This window comes from Lonchura striata, chromosome Z (genome assembly GCF_046129695.1).
Source record: "Lonchura striata isolate bLonStr1 chromosome Z, bLonStr1.mat, whole genome shotgun sequence".
NCBI lineage: Eukaryota > Metazoa > Chordata > Aves > Passeriformes > Estrildidae > Lonchura > Lonchura striata.
Window position 1 is genome coordinate 59,340,265 of NC_134642.1, and position 17,751 is coordinate 59,358,015.

The 17,751-nt window shown below is 43.6% G+C and overlaps 1 protein-coding gene across 3 annotated transcripts in view; it reads right to left on the bottom strand.

Annotated features, from left to right (window-relative positions):
• PLPPR1 (phospholipid phosphatase related 1) overlaps positions 1 to 9,560 on the bottom strand; it is a 126,512-nt gene extending 116,952 nt beyond the window's left edge. Inside the window, exon 1 of one of the 3 annotated variants that reach the window (XM_021546349.3) lies at positions 9,318 to 9,560. The gene's annotated coding sequence lies outside the window, so the exon portion shown is untranslated. Of the gene's footprint in view, positions 1 to 8,680; positions 8,701 to 9,317 lie in introns of those variants that run through there. The other 2 variants (XM_021546351.2, XM_021546350.3) reach the window with 2 other exon arrangements.
• Positions 9,561 to 17,751: the final 8,191 nt, after the last annotated feature.

A 17,751-nucleotide genomic window follows, 5' to 3' on the forward strand; every position in this document is an offset into this window, starting at 1 on the left:
TAAAAGGATGGCGACATTAACAAAGTGTTATGAAGATGTTAGTTTCCCAAGAAGAAATGACAGAAAAGACAAGATTGTATGTTAGCCAAGGTGATATGTGGTAAGCCAATGAAGATTTAAAGAAAGCCAACCATTAAACAGTCTGACCTAAAACACTAGTCAAATAGCAATTTCTAGTATCAGAAACGAACTTCTAAAACTGCTTAGGGAAGAAAAATGCAAATTTTATCAGAAATTTCCTTGCTGCTAATGCCTAAGCCTACAATGGAAAATCCAGTCCCTGTATGTATTTCATCAACTTCAGCACTGCCACACTGTCCTGAGGAAGGCAGAAGGTTCTCCCCTTTGGCTGCCACTCTGCAATGTTGCACCAGGCAGCTGGGCTGAGGCAGGAAGTGCTGTCCTAAGAGGCACGGATATTGTGGACATTCAGCTGCTGCCAGGAGTGTGGCAACCAGCAACAAAACAATTTCAAAGCAAACACCCCTCATAGCTCATCACGGTGTAATGACCATGTGCGTGTTGATGACATTGTGGATGTGGGTAATACAGATCTCAGTCACATGATGAAAAACATATTCCAAATTTTGGCCTAGCTCCAGATCACCAGGGATGTACTATCATCTATCTCTAATTTAACTTTGTCTAACCTGAGATGGAATACTGTTTATGTCAACTATTAATTAAAACTATCTATAATAATTATTCTCAAACAGTTATCTGATAATTAAATTATTTTTGAACACTGAAGGAATGCTTATAGGGCTGCTCGGCTGCAAGACATTATGGAATGAGCTTCTTTTTGAAATGGATTAATTGATGTCATAAGAGATTTGTTTTTCCTTTGAGCACCCCACTGGTGTTGATTCCAAAGACAAGAGCATTTGACTGGATAAATGACTGCAGATTAATTGCAGGTCATTATGTACTGGAAAATACAGACTGCCATGGCAGGAGATGCAGAGCCACTGCTATTAAAAAAAAATGTCAGCAAGTTTCTATACCATTGCCTTGACCCAAATATTCTTATTTAGAGAACAAAAACAGCAGGATTATTATCACATCAATGCTATTTACTCTTTTTTTTTTTTTTTTTTTTTTTTGCCATTCCAGTTAGGGTCTCTTTCTGTTGCTCCTTGTTCAGATTGACATTAATATTTCTTCATGCAAATAACTTACTAATTACTCCTATGGTGATTAGAAGTGATGTTTGATATCATGCTTAGGCAACAAGATTGTTATAGGTTTTATAAAAAAATAGAGTGTAGTCCTTTTTCTGTAGGGATAAAATGCAGTCACTTCCTGAGGCACCTCAGTCAATACTGAATAACTGTAGTGCACCCACTTCACAATGCTGCTGCTCTGTGGAACACTAGCTGTGCTTTCTATTCTCTTAAGGGGCTGCTGAATCCAAAGGAAGAGTAGCAAAGGGGCTGGGGAACACAATTTTGGTCATCAAATCTAACAGGCAGTTTCAAAATTGAACTCTGGGTTAATAAAATTATTGAAAGTAACTGCAAACCATAAAGAGATAAAAGCATTACAAATAAAATAAAATATTTCAGTATATCTGAAATGACACCCTATTTTCCTCCTGTTAGCAAGAAAAACAGCTTCTGGCTTTGGTCAATCCTAAATAATTTTCTTCCCAGCTCCTGGTTGTTTCCATCACTGAACCACAAACTCATGAAATTCTCTCTGAAAATCCAAATGAACACAGATATACACACAAAGAATTAGCAGACAAGTCCTTCACTAGATCTTTAATTTGTTTTTCTACTTCAAACTCCACATTCCTTCTCTACATTCCAAAGTCAAAAGTAGAATCTTCTCTGTCAAATTCATGGTGCTAACACAACACAGAAAAACAGATAAACCTTTGCACCCTCAACTGGAAATAAACAAAGAAAATAAACAACCCTCACCCCCAATAATGCTATTCAAAGTGGTATATAATTTTATGTTTGCAATTTTAAGTAAAAATAAAACAAGATCTCAAAAGAAACAGCCCTACAGAAAAAAAAAAAAGAAAATGCTCAATACTTTGGGCCAAAACTTTTCAAATTTGAGTAATTTCTGGCAGAAATCTGTATGCTGCAGAGTTTTATTTTGCTATGGAAATTACCTGAATAAGAGAAAAAAAGCCATAGACCAACAATTTCTAGTCAAAACTTTCTCCTCTCTCATGCAAATCATACAAGTCCTCGAACAGCTTCTCTTTAAAGATTATATCCTGCAGCCCAGGCACAGCTTTTCTCGCTGAACACCTGTGAATTAGTAATATTCTGCAACTGCCTTGTGTGATCTGTGAGCAGGCACAAGTGGTGCCCAGCAGCTCCCCCAGTCTCAAGAGCTGAGCCCGTGGTTGTCCAGGTGCCACCTCTGGTATGGGCTACACCTCCTCTGGGGCGGGCAGCAGGGCACATTAACCACCTTTAGCCACCTCAGCATCGCTGTCACAGCTCCTTTACAAAGCTCAAGCTGAGCATCACTGAACGCCTCATTTCCTTTCCTTCCAGAGCTACTGCTGTCTTCACCTAACCTCAGGTACCTGAGCTTTTATGAGCTGTTTCTGTGACGTTTGGGTGGCTGGCTGCACACGCTGGGGCGTGCACCAGGGCAGCAGCAGATGTGCTGTGTGTGACAGCCCCACACAAAGAATGGCCTCTCTGCCCCCACTGCTGCAGCAGTGCCTGAAATTATTATGTACTAATGATTTGTATTGTGCACTTTTGGCAGCCTTACAGTAGTAATGTGGTGGCCACAACCCATGACACATCTTTAGCTTTCCCAAAACCACAGGCTGTGCCAAAGGGCTGCCCTCTGATGCTCATCAGCACAGAAAACCAACCTGCAACCATGAATCCAGGACACCACTTAATGGCTGGAATGGATGATCTTACAAGCCTTTTCCAGCCTCAGTGGCTTTATGATTCTATGTCTGCATTCGAGTTTGTAGCCTGTGCAGCCAACAAATAGTAGGGTCTCAGTGAAAGCCTCAGGAAGCTGGGTATTTCTTGAGTGGCACTTTATTTTTCTGGTATTTGATCTGCTGAAAGACACTACCTGCTTGTGATGGCTTTCATGACTGGCAAATTGTGTTATATCTTCTCATGTCTTTTGAAATAGCATTCACTGTATTCTGAAGATAATTGAGAACAATTTGTGTGAGTGATGCAAGGATGTGAAACCTTCATCAGTTTCTGGCTTACATTTGCATTGTGAAGAACTGAAATTCCCTTGACTCAGGCCAGTGTTTGAAGTATAATGCTGGAGACTGGTTTCTTCTGCCTGCTGTCCTGCTTTTAGAAACATACCCACTATCACCATGTATGTTTTTAAGGTGGAGCCCATTCTATCAGCAATTCAAATTCCTGAATATTCCAGTTGCTACAATGATTCAGTGACAAATAACTTTTCACACCCAGTTCTTTAAAATATGTTTCACTTTTCACCAAGATGGATTACAACCAGACGTTCTGCAATCTAGCAAAGGTTTGAGGCACTTGACATCTCTCTAAGTCACACCAAAGTGATGTGCACGCGCTCCTGTTCAGCACACGTGTATTTTCCCTGCTGATCAACAGCATTCCCAGCACCATGAATAGCAAGACACCTCCTCAGGTGTCTCCTTCAAAAGCACCGTTGTGCTCAGAGTAATCTGTGGGCATGGTCCTTACAAAGAAACAAAAGACACTTGGGGGCACTTCGCTACAAACGGCATTTGGGGGTAGTCTGTGGGGCTCTTACCCCACAGCCCTGTATTTTGTAGGCTGTCCTGCTCTTGACCTGCTTCTCCTCAGGTCTGCTTGCTGACCATGGCACATTACAAGGTAGGAGAGGTCCTAGCACAGGAGACCACGAGCTTGTACAGCAGGTTTACTCTGTGAGAGGCAAGACTCCTTCACAAGACTCTGTAAACTCTAAATTGTTCTTCTGGCTTCATTTATCCAAATACAGCATTGCCATCACAGCAAGTGTTATTCCGACAGGGTAATGAGTGTATTTCATCAGTATTACAAGCAATCTTTGAGCACAAAATAAAGTGATTTAAGTGTTCTAGAGAAGAAGATGCATCCTTTTACAACTACTCTTCATTTTTCCAATATTTTGCCTTTCTACCATAACTTATTCTCATAGGATGCTCTAAAAATCCCAGTTGCATTATATGAAGTTATATTTTTCAAGTTTCTTGCAAAATATCTCAGTGAATTAAGAAGAAATAGCTTAGTTTCTCTTCAGTTCACGTTTTACTAAATGTCCCCCTCCACACACAAGAATGGAACAAAGTCTGGAACATGCAGAAAAACAACTTACCATAGTAGAGCTACCAGCAATTACACTAAATACAATAAATTATTGCATATCTGGAAATTAAATGCACTTCATCTTTTTGTCACTGAGTATTTTACAAGCGTGGGTGATAGAGGCACAGAATACAAATGTGGTACAACTGCCTCTTGAAGTGTCTGTGTTTCCACTGAAGTTGGATTTTTTTTCTCCTCCTTTCCTTTTGATAGATTTAAACTGATGGATGGTGAAGCAGGATCCTGATTAACTGGAGCCTCAGTTAAGTATCAAAAAGCAGCAGAACATCTGGAAATTTCACACTGCAATCTCAGGCTCCTGTTTGAGTTACTCAACAGATCAGCTCTTCTAAGAGGGTCCAACCCTCAGCTTCTGTAGGAACCTGTCAGCCTTGAGAGGCATTCAGGCCCACTCACATGAGAGTCTGCCAGGGCCAACCAGGCATGATATTCAGACATGTTTCTGGAGACATACATCATCTGTCTTCAGATAGGAATTAAGCTTTATTTTGCAATTGTGCAGAGGTCAATTTCAAAATCAGTTCTGTCCTCTGAGGTGTAACAGTGGTCTTAAGAGCTATTAAGAGAGTTGGTGTCTCACAGGCATTTGCCATGATTTCTGTAAAACCACTTTATCTTCAATGGCACAAGGCATTCATTAATGATAAATGCTGTTTCCCCAAGTGGAAGTGGCCTTCCACCTGCTAGAGCACAGCAAAGAGAAAATAAAGTCAAAGAAGGTGTGCATTGTCAAGGCTATTTACAAGTGGCTTAAAGGAGTAGAGAATGTGTGGCAGTGTGGCACACTGTATGGTCTTGAATAACACTGACACCCTCTAAACAAGAAAGCAAAGGATAGCCAAGCCCCTCAGCTAACTTTAAACCTCTATCTAGCAGACACACTTCTGTTATTTGGCAATGAGTGGCATGAACTTACAGTTTATGCTGGTCCTCAGATCTCTAGAGGAGATGTTAAATCAATGATCAACATGTTTCTGCACATAGATCTGTCCTGAAGTTAATTCTTGTTCTGCTTAAGATTCAAGAATAACAGAGCACAAATCCTTCAGGAAAATGAGTCACAACTCTGTCTTATACATATAAGCCCATTCTGTCCCCACACCTCTACCTGTGGCCACCGCCTTCTGACTAATTAAGTCCTTGATCAATCCTGCGCAAGACAGACATTGGTCCACTTGTTCATTGGGGAAAAAAGTAGTGCAACAAGTCAACTATAGGAATGATGCTACCCTCCATTCTCTAGACTGTGTGGAATTGCCCCATCACTGTTACATGTGATTCATAGAATCATAGGGTTGAAAGGGACCTTTAAACGCCATCTACTTGCAAACCTTCTGCCATGAGAAGGGACACCTTGCACTAGACCAGAATGCTCAGTGGCATTGAACACTTCCAGGTATGAGATATCCACAACTCTGGACAACCTGTTCCAGTGCCTCCCCACCCTCAGAGTAAAGGGCTATTTTTCCTAAAATCTAATTAAACCTACCCTGTTTCAGTTTGAAGTCATTCTCCCCTATTCTGTCACTACATGCTTTTGTAAAGACATCTGGTTGCTTACAACACAGGCCAGCTATTAGCTCAGTTTTGACAGGCACAGGCTTCCAATAAAGCAGTTTTCCAAAAAGGGAGAAAACAGATGAATGCTGACCCCATATCTAACAACCCAGATAACAATTATTCAGAATAGATAGTAGAAGTCAGATGCTGTAGCCTCGCCTTTTCAGCCCCATGTCCATCCAATAGATGCTGATGGTAGCACAATTTTTACAAAAGCATGAGACTTTCAAAATCAGGACATGCACTGTAGTGTGACAAACAACGCCCCTCACAATGGGTCTCTCAGCTGCTGCCAAGTAAACATTTCTGAAAAGCACCACTGAAAACCCCAAGTTTCACTCTGGATATGCAAACCTAGCAAACAACACCTTAAGAGGGAAGAGAGAATATGTGAGTGAGCTATAACACCAACTCTGAACACCAATAGCAATAAACATGGTGGTCATTATTTCTGTGTTTATGCTCCATCCAAACATTTATCTATTAAAAACTCCAGAGCTTTAGATGTTCTTCAGAAAACAACTGGGTTTCCAAATTGATGTTGGCACTCAGTCTTTTCAGTGGTAAGATTAAAAACAAAAAAACGCAAAATCAAACCAAACCAAAACATTTTAAAAAATGCCCCGTGATGGTACAGGGCTAAGTCTGAAGAATTTGAAGTAACATCATGAGGCTATCTGAAGAGCATGGAATTCCTCCAGGGGTGGAAAATTCAAAGCACAGAGCATCACTGACACCCAGGCAGAGTCACATCAGACACTATGCAGCAGCCTCTGGAGAGCTAACCTCCCAGATGCCAGAGAACAGAACTGGTTTAACTCACATGAGAATCTCACCTGGGAAGCCATGAGGCTAAAACACAGCAAAGATTTCAAAGGAAGTCACAACTTGGGGTGTCCTCACTTAACTCACTTCCTATGAAATAAGCATTCTGGTTTCAGTCACTCAGAACAAGGTGGCACAGCTGATTTCACCACCCTTGTGTGTAAACTAGTTGAGAATTGACCATATACCACAGACTTGCTGGGCACAAACCAGGATAGAGTGAGAAGACACGCACATAAATCTTCTGGTGTTAGCATTACGGAATTTACCTTGTTCTACCTTTATTTTGAGGAAACAAAAATGGGGGAAAATAATCTTGAAGGCAGATCTTATTCTTGAAGAGTCACCAACTGAAAAAGTTTCTTTCACCATAACTTTGGCCTGTACACATAGGACAGCATTAATGGAAAAAAGAAATGTTTCTTTTAAGCACTGATGATATGTAGCTGTTTTTCATTAGAGAAGTTTGCACATATTGAGGGTCTAGTGACACAATAAGTGACAACTCCACAATAAAATCCCAACGTGATATTCACAATAGCTCCTTGTGAACACAATTGGAAAAACAAATGTCCTCCATGCTGTTCTATTATCCACACAACTGCAAGATATTTGTGGCTGCAGAAAGTATTAAGAAGAAAAACTAGAGCACAAGAAAGTAGGCTAATCAGTTCAACATACTATCTGATGGAAATAATAATTATAGATATGTCTGCCACTTTAAAAAAAACCTCACAAATAACAAAGTACAATGAACAAAGTACATTGAACAAAGAGATAAGGAAGAGTGAGTGAAGAAGAAAAAATTACAACCAAAGCTGGGAAAGAAAATTGAGGTACAGTACTAAATAAAAAAAATCAACTGAAAATTCTGAAGTCTCCTTCTGCTGTGAACTCAACCTAGACAAAATGTCTCCAGTTACAGACCAAGCAAAAGGTTCTGTAACTGCAGTTGTGACTACATGACTGAAGAACTAAGGATATGGCTCCCTACTGGTTCCTTCTCTCCTCTGATGTCTCACCAATCAGAAAAAAAAAAAAAACTATTATCTTTATTGTGTGTTGAAATATGTTAATAAGCAGCAACATACAGCACAGTTCTGACCAGATTCTTGTAGTAATTCTACATATGAAACAAGTTCTTATACATATGAAACAAGTTCACATCCACCATATCAAAGGAGAAATGCCACTTGATATCATCCTTGTTGATACATGTTTCCTTAGTTATCTTTTTCAGCATCACTGGTTTTCCACCCAGAGTGGGCAAAAGCCAACACTGAAATATGCCACATGAGAGCCAACAATGAAAGAAATACAAATAAATATGGGAATGTAGTAAGGAGCTGTTGTTATAGTTCCCAGTGCTTGACAGATCCTCAGTTGATGTAAATTTTGTTCTTTTTCCTCTCCTGTGTCAAGCCTTGAAAGCAGATTCTCTTCCTGTGCAGTATATTCAGATTTACCTGTAGACAAATGCATAAAGGACTTCCCCTAAGGTCTTACCAGTCTTTATTTTCAGAAACAACCAACCTAAAAATCAGACCTGAGAGCAGCAGAGATGACTTAAAAGAGAGGGAGGTCCACAGCAATGTCCTCAGATTAAACGGGATCCTGAAATTTAAAGGCTGAGTGGAATCACACTAAGTAGCCTCAGCCTCAGAGATAACCGCTTCTGCAGGAACTCCTATGGAAACCTTTCTTCCCAAAGCAGGCACAAAACCCCCATTGTACAAGAACGAAAGGTTTTAAAAGACACTCCATCTCGTGCCCAAGTAGGAACAGGCAGAAACCTGTGCAAAGAGCTGTAATCTGTTTTTCCTCACCGTGCCCACCTCATTTGGAGTAGAGGGGATGTCTCTTGGGGGTCCCTGCTCTGTCCCAGGTGCCTTCACACCCCACAAAAGACCACACAGCATGCAGGACGAGCGCTGTTACTCTAACACATTTATTTCTCCAGTACTCACCCACAAGGAGCTAGAGAACTACTGTACAACCGTAGAGCTTGGAAATCTCATCTCATCTCTCCACCTGCAAGCTGTCATTGACAGCTGATCAAAATGCCTGCATTTCTCTCCTTTCCCTACCGCGGAGGTTTTGCAGAGATGCAAAAAGACCGAGTATGAGGGGTCTCTCAAAGCATCCAAACCTGACAGGGACGTCGCACACGGTGACATTTTAGCATCTGCTCCAAAGCATCTCTCCCTGCATGCGGCGCGTCCATCACGCCCTGCTGCCGCTGCCGCCGCAGCCTCCTCCCGAACTGCAGCCCACCGCACGGCCCCGCGGCTCGGCGGTACCGGCGGCGGAACCCTTTGCCGGGAGGGATTCTCGGGGGTGTTCCCGGGAGGAATCTCGAGGGAAAGGGCGGGAGAAGGGCCACTCAGCACCTGCCACGGGAAAAGCGGCGCTGCCCCCGCGCCGCTCCCGCCGTCCTCGACAACGACCCACTGCATCCCGCATCCCGCATCCCGGCCCGCTCTGCAGCACGGCGCGGGGAAGCCGCCGCCTCGCCTCGCCTCGCCCCGGTTCCGCCACCCCCCGCAGCCCCCTCGTCCGCCGGTCCCGCACGGGCATGCCCCGCCGGGCCCCGGCCCCGCTCACCCGCGGCGCGGCGGCCCCGCTACGAGCGGCGGTTTCCGGGAGGGCGGGCGGGGAGCGCTCGCCGCCCGGGCATCGTGGTCCGTCCTCCGCCGCGGCGGGGAGGCCGGCTCCGGGACTCCCTCCCTGCGCCGCCTGCTTCCTCGTCCTCCTCGCCCCTGCCCGCCTGGGCTCACCGCAGCGCGGCCCGGAGGAGAACAGGCTCAGCTCCCTCCCTCCGCCGCTCCTCCTCTGCTTTCCCGGGCACCGGACCCGGCTCCAGCCCCCGCCCGCCGGCGGGGCGGAGGGAGGGGACAGGGGCTGGCCAGGAGGGGCGGGCGGAAGAGAGCGGGGGAAGAGCGGGACCCCCGGAGCCGCCGCGGTTCCCCAGCTCGGCGTCTGCCCGGGCTATCCCCTCCCTGTGGGCAGAAGCGGGGTCCGGCGTCCGGGGACGTCGCTACCTGTCCTCGGCGGGGGCGGCGGGCGCTGGAGGCAGCCGGACATCTCTCCCGGGTGCTCCTGCCCCGGTCCCGCTGCGGGGAGCACGATGCCCCGGGGGCTTCGCTGGCATCACGCCAGCAGGACTGCATCGGGGGCAGAGGGATGCGGTCCGGGTGACCTGCAGCGGTGTCGGTGCTCCAAAATCCCGGGATACCCTGGGTTAGAGGAGCCCTGCAGCCTGGAGCAGAGGGGTGACAGTGGGGTGCGATGCAGGTGTTCTAGGCGTTGGCCATGCTGGCGTGACTCCTTCCCCATGCCTCATGTAGGGCACCGGGCAGGACTGCAACCCTGCTGCACGGCGGTGCTGTCCTGAGCCCTAAAGGTATCCATGGCCCTGGATAGGTCCACCAGTGAGGTACCAAGATACTGAACTCCTGGTATCCAACAGAACCTTGTCCTCAACAAACTGCCTTAGGCGCTCAGAACACAAGGAAAGGAGCTTGTGCTTTCTCTGTTTTAGGCTCAGATTTGCCTCCAACTCACAGATGTGTTTCTGTAACTGAGAATGGTACCACCCCAGTTATGTTCCAGCTAAATTCCTAGTTGTCAGGGCAAAGAAATAAGTGACCCAGGAGTTACTCTACTGCAAATGAGCACAGAGTCTTGGCTTCCCACAAGTGTGTGGCATGTTCTTGTAAATATGCCTTAAGTGTAAAACTGGAAAAAATAAATAGCACCCACAAGCTAGAGTAAATCATGCCAACATAATTTTTATCTGTGGATCAATGGAATTTAATTCCTCAGTTGCCAAGATATGTTGCAGAACTTTTTTTGGGGTATTTATTATCCCATCATTTCATGGACAGGGTGCCTTGCACCACATGGCAGTGAGGTGACTTGCCAGAGACCAGCACTAAGCCCAGACTGTGTCTGACCAGTGTGGACCATGGGCCACATGGACGGAGGAGTGCAGCCAGATGAGAGTTATTCACTGAATGTTTGAGAAGTGTTAAGTTTTGTCTGCTGCAATGCAGAGGAAAACGTTTGCATATCCAAAGCCCTTTTCCTTTGTAAGACACCAGGAGCACAGGCACAGCCCACTGAGGGATGAGAGGTATCTGTTCATTTAAGCTGTGAAACAGCATCAGTAGCTTTAGTTTGTCATACCCAAAGACTGATATTTGATCATACCCAAAGACTGATCAATCAAATTGCATTAATTTCAGGAATGACAGTGTGGAAACTTAACATGAGAATGTCTTTTTTGCAGCTTTCCATCCCTGCAGTTTCATTGTTTCTTCCACTGTTTCTCTCCAAAAGAGGCATTTACTGTCCTTGGTGGATGTAGAAGAGGCAAAGCAAAGGACTCACATACCTTTTTGCTCTTTCCCCACTTTATGCCATCACCAAGCCTAGTAGAAGCAGAGCATGAAGGCATGATTTGTTTGCTCCTGCTTTTTGGTCATATGGATTTCAGACTCACTTGTCATTTTGGGGAAGCTCAGCTGAGCATGATGTTTTCTTTCCTAGTGTGGTTGTTGTGTGGCTTTTGTGGAGCTACAGCAGTAGCAACAAGGGCTATTTTTAGCATAAAGTAGGCCAGGCAGTTCCAGAAGATGTATTAATAGGGGGAACATTTCAGAACAAAACAAGCAAACAAAAGAGAAAACAAACTGAGACATGTAAACATAAATAATCTTTTATCAGAAGCAATTGCTAAATAGTAAATATGAGGAACAGCATCCTCTGTCTCAGAGGACATGACCCCACCCCATAGCAAACAAATTAATGCAGTCTCTCATCAATATGTGTTACCTCCAAAACAATCAAAGTATCATGTTTTAGCACCATGCACTTGGAGTGGGATTTTTAGAGATACCCCATTTGTCAGATTGCAGTATGCATTAGTTTCCCAGAAAAAGCATGCCTAGCCTGGAAGTTTAAATATATATTAATCTCCTTCTCAGAGATCACTACACATTTGTGTTTTGAATCAGCGTGTAGCTGGTACCCAAAGTGTGTTGCCCAACTTGCTGGGAGAATTCACGCCCACATTTGTAGTGAAATCCTGTGGGCAATGTGCAGCTCTCTGCAGTAGGCAGGAAAGAGGCAAGGATGTGTTCTGTAGGAGAAAGATTCATATTTTCTGCTAAAAACAACAAATCTTAGTTTTCGATCAATGATAATTCAGTAGGAGGCATAGATATCTGTCACCTCCTTTATCCTTTCTGGAGTTTGAAGACTGGATTGCAACAATTCAGCAGTCTGTAAATCTTTGTGGAAGAATAAGTGCAGCAACATTTATCACAGGTATATACTTGCCACATGGTTGGTATGTGTACTCCTAGCCCCAAGGGGCTAGGAAGAAAACAGCATCCCTGACTGAAACTCCAAATCAGGCACTTGGCCAGGCTGCAGAGGTGCCATAAGAAGTGGTGAATGTCCTATCCTTGGAAATATTCAAGGTCAGGCTGGGCACAGCACTGATTAAACTGATCAAATGGAGGGTATCTCTGTGCAAGGCAAGGGCGTTAAAAGGAGGTGGCCCTTAAAGGTCCATTCCCATCCAAACCATTCTGAGATTCTGTAAGTCTGTCTTCATAGCAGCCAGGTTGAGATGCCAAGCCCACCTGAGTTGAACAGCAGCCCAGGCAAGCCTCTCATGAGTAACTATCAATGACCTGTCAAATAGCCAAAGTCCTGAAATAGGTCACAAATGCTTTCTGCCAGACTAATAGTCTCCCAGCCACTGCAGTCTGTGGTGGAATGCTGCTCAGACCTGGGGAGAAGAGATAGTAGCAGAGAAGCATCAAGGATTTCCTCTCACTCTTTGCAGATGAGGCACTGCATAGCTAATTAGCCACAGGAAAATGCACCATCTGTTCTGCCAATGTAAGATAACAGTTCTCCACTTCAACTTCAGGGAGGACCATCTTCATAAACAACACCATACCCAAACCTTCCCTCAAATGGACTCCTTTGGCCACAAGGACATGTGATGTGAGCTGCTGTTTCTCATTAAACACTCAGTAGGCTAAATGCAAAGATCAGTGTCTTTTCAAACATCAAAGGATTCAACTATAATACACAAGTTAAAGCTCACAGAGAGGGAATAGACTGATTTCTGACATGTCACACTGCTGCTGCAGGTATGAAAATCATATAGCTGCAGAGAAAGTCTTCACCATGGAGAAGATTAGCAGGGAATGGGAACAAAGAAGGGTGTGTATACAATGAGTAACACACCTTGCAGAGAATAATCCAAATTCTTCATTCTTTAAGGAGTGAGGGACCAGCTTTCTGCTTTTCAACATCAGATTGATGCTGTCCATCAAAATAAAACCCAAACTGCCTCTGTATGTTTACATATACACACACAAACAAGGCTGCTGATCGAGTATGATACACCTAAGTTTGGAAAACAATCTTGTAGCATTCTGATAAAAAAAATTACATTTGCATAATGAAGTGTACGAGTAGGCAAGCTTGAGCTGAGTGGGTGTAGGCAGGTAGTACACTTCAGCAGTAACTTAGAAAGATGCTCCCCTAGTACATTTGAGGAGTTTATGTGCCTCAAATCCTGGGGTGTTTTTTAGCATTGTTTAAAAAATAAAAAAAAAAAAAATTCTAGCATCTAACAAGAAAGAAGATGCCATCTCTACGTGGATAACAGCAAATTCATAATTACTGCACAGGAAGAGATGAACAAACCAGAATTTGCACCTAAATAGAGATGCCCTGTATTTTTTTCTGGTATGTGCCTAAACCCAGCACTTCTGACAGAGAGTCCACAATATCTGAGAGCATTGCAGCCCAGTTTTCTCTTGGCCTCAAATCAGGACACATCCTCTATATGAACATTATTTAAACCAATTTTTTTTTACTGCTTAGGTACCTTAAGAACAAACTCTGTTTTTCCACATAGCATTTGAAAGAATAAAAATGTTTTAAAAAATTACAGACAGTTTCAGATTTGGATGCATTGCAGATCTAGGAAGAAGGGCTATCCTACACAAAGGTGTGTGAATTTAGCTAAATTTTTAATCCTGCTATTTATATTCGTATCAACTCACAGGAGTTTAGCTTTCCTCCCTTATTTTGCTGAAGTAGATCTTAACTTCTAACCAAGCTACACAAGATTTTTCCCAGTAAATTTTCATGGTTTTTAAATTTATATTCATTTTATTGATTCTTGTACAAACATGTTGAACTGCACTCTTTCTTCAGGTAGCGTTCATACTTAGTGGGGTTCTGTTTTAGTTCTCAGAGCTAGTCCTTCCTGTTCCATCACTTTTCTTAGTTTTGAACCTTATTTTAAAAAACATAGCCAGTATTTGGAAGTTGATCAGAGGCTGCGCAGACCCTGTGCCAAAAGGTAGCCATCTAATTTTGGTGCATTAGTGAAATTTTAAAGCAAAGAGCATGAATCTTGTGGCTTGTGCAAGTTTGTACTTTGATGGTGTTTTACTTGATTGTATTTGTTCAAGTTGCAATTGCACCTTAAGCTGAAGTCCAGCAGCATTCATGAGTTGGGTTAAATCCTTCTGATCATTAAATCCATCAGTATATTCCTGGACCTTTTCATTCTAAAGGGAAAACAGAAACTTCTAAGTGCACTTTAGTCTCTTCTCTAAGGATGAGGAGTCAAGCATCCTTACTGAGCTATTTAGACCCATGCTACAAGACCTACACTAAAAATCACTTCTAGACATGCATGGCATGCTAGGCATGCAGGCAAATGATGGGAGCACTGTCTGGACTCTGGCCAGAGGCTAGCCAAGCTAATCAGGATGTGGAAACATTTTGGACATGGTGTGAGGGAACTGTTGGACATGTAGATGCCCCATCCCTGGAAACATTCAATGTCATGGATGGGGCCCTGAGCAACCTGATCTAGTTGAGAATGTCCTTGCTTATTGCAGGGTGGTCAGACTAGTTGGGCTTTAAATGTCTCTTGCAATCCAAATTACCTTGTGATTCTATGAGAAATAGCAGTGGTGAGACACTGATAGGTGGTGCCACAGAGGATGGATGGATGGGTATTATAGGCCGCCAAGGGGATGTTGTGTGAGACATGGCCAAACTCCACAGATAACTGGAGGGAGCACTAAAGACCTTTAGGGAAAGACAGCCTTGTAAAGCTGCCAAACCCATGTAACTCTTTGAGGTATATCACATCAGACAGGTCACAGGATCAGAAATATCAAATTTGGTGTCTGGCTGGAAAAAGTTGTTGATTTGTGAGGAGACTGAAGTGGATAAGAAGTACAGGAGTGATAAAATTAAGGGTTGAGAGATGTGAAAAGGGATAATAACGTCTGCAGATTATGTAAGTGGGGTTGTCTGGGGGTAACTGGCAGTCTGCCCTGCCCTTGGGCATGGCAGCTGGAGCAAAAGAGTAAAAAACCCTACAGCTCCACTGTCACCGTTTGAATGGTGCCAGGTTATGGCCTCAGGAGAGCAGGATGAGAATAGGGCCTCAGCAGCCCAGCCCTGTATTCAGAGAGATCAAATGGATCATCCTTGTAACACCATGGGGATGCCCCTTCCAGGTCTGTGGCTTTGGACGCTGAACACTGTTGCCTAAACAAACTCCCAGTCTCAGTCCTTGCTGCTCTCAGGTGCTGCTCCAGGGGGAGGGCCAAAAGATGCACACTTGTGTCATCTCACCATTCATGCATTTGCCTCCCAATCCAGTTCCAGTGCCTGTAATGTCATGGTTACAGGTCCAGGCTATCAGTCATTCACAGTAATAATTTGCTACAAAAAGTCCTTGAAAGTTCTAGAAGCTTTCACTTGCCAAAATTAGGGCACAAACAGTCTGGGATATCAGCCAGTGTCTAACACTTTTATTTTTCTCTGGTGTAGGAGTAATTTTTAAAGCCCTTTAGCAAGGAAATCACTTCCCACTAACTGAAAATGAGTTGTCTTCATATCAGTTGAGGACTTGACCACCCTCTACCCACTCTACTTATCTCCTGCACAGCAACTTCTCCGTCTGTGCTCATCTGCTTAGTCATGACTCCACTACAGAACTCAGAGGCTACTATGATACTTCTGAGCAGTGAGGCTTGCATCAAAACAAACACCAAGATAAATTTCTGTTTCTTTGTGCTCAGCCTAACAAGATCAGCATGCAGAAATACAGTGCCTGAAGTTTTAAATTAATTTGAAGTTTCTAGGACAGCTCTCTAGAAAATAAGTTGTTAAAAAGGGATGATATTTTTGAGTTTAATTGCACAGTCATTTGTAATTTTTGTTAAGCCAAACACAATCCCTTTGCAGTAGCTGAGAATTAGGTGCAGAAGTTGTAATTGTGGGAAAGGAATCTGGGACCTGAACTAATCTGGCAGTTGGGTAATCTTACATCAAAGAGATCATATAGTTTGGTGGGAAAATGTGGCATTGCATTCACAAGAGCACTGAGGGTGGCTGCTTCATTTTACAGGTTTTGATATTATTAACCTTCTTGCTCTTCTGGCAAAACAGCTTTTCCATTAGGCATGTGGAATGGAACTCCAGAAAGGTTGCTTGTGAAGTTTGGGGATTTAACTACTAGAAATGTAGCTGGAACAATAACTTTTTTAGAAGCTACTCTTTGAGAATAACCTCATTCTGTCAGTGAGTGTTGATGACAGGACAGCAGGAAAGTCAGACCCACTGCTTCCCTCCTGCTTCAAGGAATTATCTGAGTGATGGCTCAACCAGCAATGACCTTTTTTTTTTTTTTTTTTTTTTTTTTTTTTTTTTTTTTTTAAGGAGACATTACAATGGAAGGAGGGAGGTTGAAGAGGAGTTCTTACAGACCATTCCAGAATCACTGCCCATTGCATTTCTGTCTGCAGCTCTGATATGCAGATCAGATTTGGGAAAGTTATGTTCCCAATCTTGCCCTGTATCAGTACAAGCCACCTGCACAACCTCTCTATCTCTACAGCCAGTCTTGCTCAGATTTAGGGCTAGCGACATGGTTATTCCCTGGATGAGCAGAGAAATACATGGGGTCTTCACAGCACAGGGGTTCCCACATTTTTGGGAATATTTAATTTTCTGTGGAAATGAAAGACAACAGAAAGCCTTGTCCAGCAAGATGGATGGCTGCTTTGGCTAATCAGAGATGAGAAACAGGGAAAGTCAGTGGCTGTTGACCTTGACTTGATCCAGCAGCTCTCTTTAAATAAGGAATATGCATTTGACTGTCTCCCCTTTCAGGGAAAAGGAGCATCAGTCCAGATCATCACCAGGAAGGATAATGCCCTGTTCAGGTGCCACTGTGAACATGATGACAAATCATAGAATCATGGAATCATTTGGATTGGAAGGGGCCTTAGACATCATCTCATTCCAAGCCCCTTCCATGGGCCAGAACACCTTCCACTAGACCACAAGGTTTCTCAGAGCCCCATCCAACCCAGCCTTGAATGTTTCCAAGCATGGAAATTAACATAATAATTATAATAATTATAATATAATTCCACTGGGCAACCTGTGGCAGTGGTTCTTCACTCTTATGAGGAGAAATATCCTTCTTATATCTAAATCTACCTTCTCTTATTTTAAATTATTAACCCTTATTCTCCAGTTACATGCACTTAAGTCCCTCTCCAGCTCTATTGTAACTTCCTTAGGTACAAGAAAGTGCTCTGAGGTTTCCCTGGAATCTCTTCTTCTCCAGGATGAACACTCCCAACTCTCTCATTGTGTCTTCATAGGAGAGGTGCTTCAGCCCTTTGAGCATCTTTGTGGCCTCCTCCTCTGGACCCATTCCAGCATGTCCATGTCTTTCCATGAATGGAATCTTTAAAAAAATCAACAACGAACAACTCAGGGGTATTTATGCCCTCATTTGTATAGAGGTGGCAAGTCATCACCATCCAAATCAAAGTGTAGCAGAACAAGAGCTGCCATCACAGCTACAGAGCACTTGGGATGGCAGCCAACAGCACCGTGTCCAGGTGACTAATGCAGTATCTGTATATGTATATAAAGAAGAGGGTCAATTATAAAGTCTTGACAG